A 7,741-nucleotide genomic window follows, 5' to 3' on the forward strand; every position below is an offset into this window, starting at 1 on the left:
TTATAATGTAACGTATTATTATTAGCTGTATATATATAAAATATATGTATATATATATATTGAACTATAGTTGATTAATTACGGTAAGTTAAAATATATATAATAAAAAAATAAAATAAATAAAAACATGCAATAGCATGTAATGAAAAGGCTATTCGACCATGTAAAATATTAATAGGAGAAGGAAGAATAAACTATGTTTATAAAGTAGGATTGTTACGATCTCTATCCCGATCGTTACCAGCATTCGAGACTTGCAAGTAAACCCGCCAAATCCCAAACTAGCCTAAGTTAACATTTCTATTAATTAAATCAAATATATTCTTGCGAGTACAATCAAGTAATGATAATGATGCTATCGTCCACTTCATTGCCAGATGACAATATCCAAATGTCATTAAACTCCCACCAATTAACATCACACTTAAAGTTCATTACACAACCATAAAGTCTTTAGCAAATATAAGTCCACTGGATTAACAATATTTTTTTTTTTACAAGTCTAACTATTACACTACAAGACCTCTATGCAACGGAGCGACTCAGAGTGGAGGGCTAAGATATGCCATTACCTACGTCACAGCGAACCAAGATATGCTAGACAACACGCCTGCATTGATCATTTATCTGCAAAAGAAAATAAAGGGGGTGAGTCTCACATACTTAGTGATCATCAACTCCATGAGAGGGTGTAGATGGGAAACAAGCAAAAAGGTAAAGGATTTGAATATTAAAATGATAAGAATATATATAAAACAATCTAACTTAGAGAGGGGATGTGTGCCTTACGTATAAAACCGAGAAATTTAATGCTAGATAATTATTTCAAACCATATACATATCAAATCCATTTAGTATATACATGCATGCTCTCGTAAAATTAAACTCTTGGAAAACTTATAAGCAAGTTCACAAATCACCTCGTGCGCGAGGAGTTAAATCCACATCATTGTATAAACAGGGGAGCTGCCGAGAATCTTATAGCTCTCACCATGCGTAGAAAATACAAGTTTAAAAATCCAAAGAGATGTCACCCTCAAGTAGGGAATAATAATAAAAACTCGTGATCCGCTACTACGTAATAACATCCGAGAACCTCACTCCACTAGATCTCACATGCCATGGTAGTCTTAACGATGTTGGCCGACATCAGAGAATCAAACGATCGCAACCGCGTATATCACTGGTGGCCTAGGCACGTGCATATCACAGATCATGGCCCTAGCATGTCTAACAGCCAGTCGGAGACCCAAACGTTCTCTAGCTAGAGCTCACTCGTACACAAGGGTCACACTTAACCGAGTGACAATCGACCTACTCTCGAGTCTCTCGGTTTAGCATACCATTCAAAAATTGAGTTACGTTTTCAAAAGCTCATTTCAAAACCTTTTTCTGAAACATTCAATATAATAATACGATGAAATTCCTCACAAGCGTTCTAACATAAAGTCGTTGCATGAAGTTAAAGTATAAATTCACATGGTGAATACGTGTTTTATCCATGAATGCATACCACATAAACATTAAGGGACATTTGATAGAAAATCATGGTACAAAGGCTTGTTTCCCAACTTAAAAACACTTTACGTATCTAGCTTATATGTACAAAGTCAAAACATTTTCAAACATTTAAGCATTCACAAAATTCCTAGGATTCTACCAGCTCATGCTGACCATAATTTGCATGTAAAGTAAACCATATGTATATATATATATATATATATATATATATATATATATATAATAGNAGACAGCCTAATATATATATATATATATATATATATATATATATATATATAGTATAGAAATTTTGAAATGGACACCCCCTACTCAGCTCACAATAGCGGGATGCTACGTTGCTATTAATTCATGCGCGTATACAACTAATCCTACTTGCCAGTTACTCCTCACCTTGTCTGGCACGCCACAACAGCACACTTCCTCTATTTACACGCTTCCTAGCCACCATTCAAACCCAATTCACTTAAGTACTCATGCATGGCAACAAATCAACTAATAAATTCTTAATCAAGTTTCTATAGTTAATCTCATGCTTACACAATCATAAATGGTAGCAACTTTACCAAAGAATCTTAAATCTTTTTATGCACAATTCTTTATCCTTGATTTTCTTCAACATTACATCCTCACAACATCAAATCTCACAACCATTACAAACATTCTTCCTAACCCATAATCGTATAGCATAAACAATCAAGGATTAAGCCATAATTTGTCTTACCTTTCCTCAATAATTCAACTTGAGTTTAAATCAAGATATCTCAAGCTTCTTGGTAGCAAAAATCTCACATCCCTTGTGATCCACCAACATGCACAGTTTCTTAGCACCCATACGATATTCTTTTGCTACCATAACCAATTTCACACATTATAATCAGTTCAAAAGCATGCATTCAACCAAACTAACTATTTCTACCTTCCTTACCTTGAAATCTTTAAGCCAAACCACCAAGCTATCTTTAAATCTCATCAATGGGGTATGGGTAGAAAGAAAAACCTCTCGGTTTCTCACTAACTTTTCCAACCGAACTTTCCCTCCTTTTTCTCTTTTTCATTCTTTCTTTCTTTCTTTTCTTTTCTCTTTTCTTCTTTATTTCCTTTCCTTTCTTTTTTCTTCTTGGCAATCGGCAGACTTCTCAAGGACATAACCTTAAAATGGCTTTCATTATTTTATTTTTTGCCCACACATGGGCGGATTGCCCAATGCCACACCTTTTCCATAATTTTCATTTCTTTTCTCTTTATTTCTCCTTCATGGACGGATTGCCCAAAGCTTGATGGCCTTTTTGACATTTCTCCTATTATTTTATGTGATGAAAATGACAAGGCAAAAAGGCTTAAAATCTTTCCACCCGTCACCATGCATTGCCATTCTTTTTCCTTGATTTCTTTATTCCATGCATTACATTTACTTCATATTTTATTTCGTCACCCTTGACCCATTCAAATCACATGCAACCCACTTTCTCCTTTCTTCATTTGTCCACCAATGCACCAATCACATTACATGCAAGTAAGTTTTAGTCTTATTCTTTCTTTTACTTCACATGGTGGGGGTCCTACATGTCCCCCACTAACTTTTCTTTTTGCACATCATAGTTTGCATGTAATAGTAACTTTCACATGTATAACTCATATTTCTCATAATCTAACCTTCCTTGGTTAGGAAATTCTCATTTTTAACTTCAAATATTGAAATTGCAAATAAGTCTTCAAACTTTTCTTTATTTACCGTGCGACCCTCCAAACATTCATCCTTCACAATTTGGTCCTTCCAACATTTATTTAATTCCAATTTCCTTCTATCTTCCTTTCTTTACACTTGTGCAAACAAAATATAAAATTTACACTTCACCAAGATGTCACCATAATATTTAAATATTTACTTACCCGTTTTAACTTTATTTAATAAGGACACGCGAGCCCCACTGACATCGTTTTTCTTCCAAATTCTTTCTTACTTCTTCTGCCCCACTTAGATTAGTTATATAATCCTCCTTCATGACTAATTTCAGCAATAGATAAAATATTAATATTTTAATAGTATTTTATTAACAAAATATTATTTTATTTCAAAAATATTCTTTTCACCCGTTACTGCTCTTTTACACTTAAATCTATGTCAAATGATCCTTCGTCACATTGATAGGGTCTTATTGGCTTCTAAACGAGGGTACGAGGTGTTACAAGGATTAAGTGGGTAGAAGAATCTAAAACTCAGCCAATAATGAGTAAAGTAATATGATTAAAGATAGGATAAACAAAGAAATCATCCATGGCCAATTTTGTAGGTGCCACGAAATCTACTCAAAAGATGTAAGAGTGGATAGGAAAAAATACATGATGGCCAATATACAGAAACCACAATCTGCTAATAAAGAAAAAAATTATTTTTAAAATAATATTAGATTGTAATTTACTTAGGAGGATTCGCCCATTTCAACTCCTCTAAGCTACCATTCTTCTGCCATTCTTCTCCTCTAGAAAACCAAACACTATCAAATGCATTTTCAAGAGTTTTTGGCACATAGTGAACTAACAATGTAAGTAAAGAGTTGTTTACTCTATTTTACCTCTTAAACCCAAGCCTCTATAGCTTTCAATAAGCACTAAAACCTTCACCAAACCACCATAAGAAGTTGAAAGAGATCAAAGGAGAGGTTTGATGGAAAGAATCAAAGTTAAACTCTAGGCCAAGAAGAGGGAGTTCATTCATGGTTCATTTATGCATCAAGATTGAGCATACTTAGCATTTTTTTTTAAGGTTTAAGGCTCCCCAATTAATTTCAAAAGCTAAAAGGGGAAAATCAGTGGGTTAGGTAAGGAATTATTTATTTCGTTGGAGCTTAAATCTGAAGCTTGATTGCTTAAGGGCTGTTGAATTTTTGTTTGATAGCCTTGGTGTCCCGACTTGGAGATTATTGAAGTTATAGTTTGAGTGAGACAACTGTCAAAAAAAAAAGAAGAGAGACAAATTGTAGAGGAAATGAGAAGTTAATGGAAAAATGCTCAATCCAAAGCCTAACTCCAAGGATTCGGTTGAGATAATGAATTGAGTCTTAAGGTAAGAATAATTGGTGAAATGTGAGGTTAATGTTGTGAATTGTTTTGCTGGTAGAACGTACAATGATATAAAATGTAAATATATAAACATATTAATAGTTGTAAAATATGGTTGCTAGGAATTGGTTAGGCAAAGACGCTAGCTGTTGGAAATCTTACCTAAATTGTGGTTTAGTTCCAAGAGTAACTTGTTGGAGTTGAGAGGAATTGTAAAATCAAGTGAAAGCTTGTTGGAAGTTTCTTAGTGAAATTTCATAAGTTAAGTAGCGGATAATATTATTCATGAGAAAATCCCACCAATTGAGGTAAGTGGGTGAATCTACTTAAAATTATATTCCTTAAGCTATATTACTTATATATATAGTTTGATTACTAAATGCCATTGTGGAAAGCATGAGCTGATAGAAAACTCTTAGATGTTGTGATTGTGTTAAGGATTTCAAATTTGTTTTGGCTAAATATAATGTACATCTATACGAATTATATGTTTTAAAAAAAAATGGGAAACAAGCCTTTATAATGTTTTACTTAAAAAATATGCCTTGTAAGTCCTTTGTGCTTGTGATGAATGGAGGAATAATTATAACTAGCTTAGTGAAATACATTATTTTCAACTTATTACATATGTCACTAAGCATACTGTTTTGAAGTTTTGAACCACGTACGGTAATAATTTTGTGTATAAAATAATCGATTTAGTGATAATTTTATACATTGATTTTTCTTAAAGCTTGTAAGTATATTGATAAGTTATGGTTTAATTAACTGAGACACTCGAGAGTAGGTCCTACTATCACACTAGTTTTTGTGTGACCTTTGTGCACAAAGTTAGCTCTAACTAGAGGTATATTTTTATGGGGATGCCTACGAGCTTATATTTACGTGGCAAGACCAGGGGTTATAATCACATTGCTTAAATTAATAGCCATATTGATACGTGGAATTCCACAGGCATTGGGAAGTAGGGGGAAGGGCCCCCGAAATATTGTTTACATGGGAAAAGGCCCACGGCCTACTCAAGAGTAAAGTCTCTTATTTGATGAAATTATGACTTGTAGCATGGTAATGGTTTTAATCTGTTTACTTTATGGCAAAGGATTTTTTTCATATATGTTTTTATATGAACATATTATGAGACTAATGCATTGAAATTATTTTATATATGTCATGCTTAAATTAAATAAAGGTACATGGTTATGAATTTTGATTCATTACTATTAAAAATAAATTTAATTGATCTCTTGATGACCTACTTTTTTTTATACAGCCTTGAAACTATTATGTGGTGACACCACATTGCATATAAATTTACATTTTCACTTGCAAGGCACCTACTTCATGATGATTGTTTATTTTTAATCCATCATATTTTGGTTTTATTATTCAAATGTTCCATCCTTATGCTTGTTTTCCATCTTCACCTACTCACTAAGTCGATGATTACTAAGTCCATGAGACTCACCAAACTATTTTATTTTGTAGATAAGTGATCCACTTAATGTATCCTTTGGCAAAATTTTCCTTTCAACCACGAATTAGGTAATGGCATCTTATAGTTTTTTTTTTCTTTCTTTTCCTCCGTGTCACTCTACTGCCAGGGGACTTTATGTTGATGATATGTTTCGTTTAGTTATGTCTATTGAAATTTAAGCGAAATGTAATCTAAGTACTAAGTTTATATTTTTAATGGGAGGTATGGACAAAGATGTTTCTAGGCTCTTGTTATTATAAAATGGAATTGTTTAAGTATTTATTATTTAAAATCTAATGAAGGAATAATTGATGATCGATAAGAGAAGTTTAATTAAGGCTGGCTTGGTACTTAGCGGGCTTTCTCGTGAAACTCGAGCATCAGTAGCGATTGTCGGTTTGGTCGTTACATTATTTGTTGTCCAATTTCAAACCATATATTGTGAACCCTCATAGCCATCCAATGATAAAAGGTGAAATTACTGTTTTACCTTTTATGTCAATTTTGTCGCCTAGTCTCAAATTTTATCCAATTAGTAGTTCAATGCTCTAGATCTAATCTTTTGAGTATTTAGATGTGACGAGTGCTAATTCATCAATCCACTATGAAAGCCATAATTGAGAAATTTGAAAAACATAATTGACCAGAGGAGCATTGTAGTCAATCCTCGAGTTTTAGAAATGGCCAGATCTAATTCTAATAGCTCTAAACATTGCCCCAACTATAAATAAATGCATTTGAGCCATTTTGAAGTAAAAGAAGACCTGATCCAAAGCTATAAACACTAGAGAGACTACCCACAAGCTCATCCTCACTCTCTAGCATCTTTTAGTCTTCCATCAAGCTTTCAAAGTTGAATCCTTACTTCAATCAAGCTGAAATTGTCAAGCCCTACTCTATTATATACTTGTCATATCATTCATGTACTTGATAGCATATCTACATACTGGGATACCTCGGAGAATCGTTAAAAGTCGATATCGTACCTAGTGGTACAATTAAGTCGATTAAAACCTTGAACTAGTTTGAATAGAGATTTTAGGATGTATTGAGAGTTATTGAACCTTAGAATGTTTTAACATGATGATTCGGAATTCGAGGATTGATTTGGAGTTAATTTGAAAATTTTCATAACGTAGGGGCAAAATGGTCATTTTACCACCCAAGGGTAAAATTGGAATGTTGGATGATATTTTGACTAAATTTGATTAATTAGAGCATTATTTGAATTTGAGAAGTGAAAAAATTCAATTTTGACATTTTTTCGAACATAGGGGCAAAAAGATCATTTTAAGTGTCCATGAGGGCGAAATTGGAAATTTTAGAATTTTACACCACCATGACACTTGTCAAACCCCTAAATTTCACCCATTATTTTTTAAGTGAGAGATTATATGTGGTGGGAATGAAATGCTTAATTATTAAGTTTTTAAACATGGACCAATAAAAAGGTGACAAATGTCAAGCTTTAATATTATTTTAATTGCCTATATAAACTCACTTAAAACCTTCACATTCACACTCTTATGGCCGACCAAGCAAGGGAACAAAGAGAAAAAGAGAAGAACAAACCCTAGGAAGGAAAAATTCAAGAGAAATTGTTGGATTTCAAGGAATCAAGCAAGTAAAGGTAAGATTTTTTAATTTTAGCTTGTGATCTACCTTTCCCATGCATTCTTTTTCATT

At 33.0% G+C, this 7,741-nt stretch overlaps 2 long non-coding RNA genes across 2 annotated transcripts in view; one reads left to right on the forward strand and one right to left on the reverse strand.

Moving 5' to 3' along the window:
* LOC108661251 lies at positions 345 to 2,607 on the reverse strand. The gene is made up of 3 exons (XR_001927000.1): positions 2,447 to 2,607; positions 2,243 to 2,367; positions 345 to 627 (listed from the first exon to the last, which is right to left on the reverse strand). It is a non-coding gene; the product is annotated as an uncharacterized LOC108661251 (long non-coding RNA).
* LOC108661238 overlaps positions 7,558 to 7,741 on the forward strand; it is a 1,901-nt gene continuing 1,717 nt past the window's right edge. Inside the window, exon 1 of the long non-coding RNA XR_001926987.1 lies at positions 7,558 to 7,685. This is a non-coding gene — a long non-coding RNA (uncharacterized LOC108661238). The remainder of the gene's footprint in view (positions 7,686 to 7,741) is intronic.

Source organism: Theobroma cacao, chromosome 3, assembly GCF_000208745.1.
Source record: "Theobroma cacao cultivar B97-61/B2 chromosome 3, Criollo_cocoa_genome_V2, whole genome shotgun sequence".
NCBI lineage: Eukaryota > Viridiplantae > Streptophyta > Magnoliopsida > Malvales > Malvaceae > Theobroma > Theobroma cacao.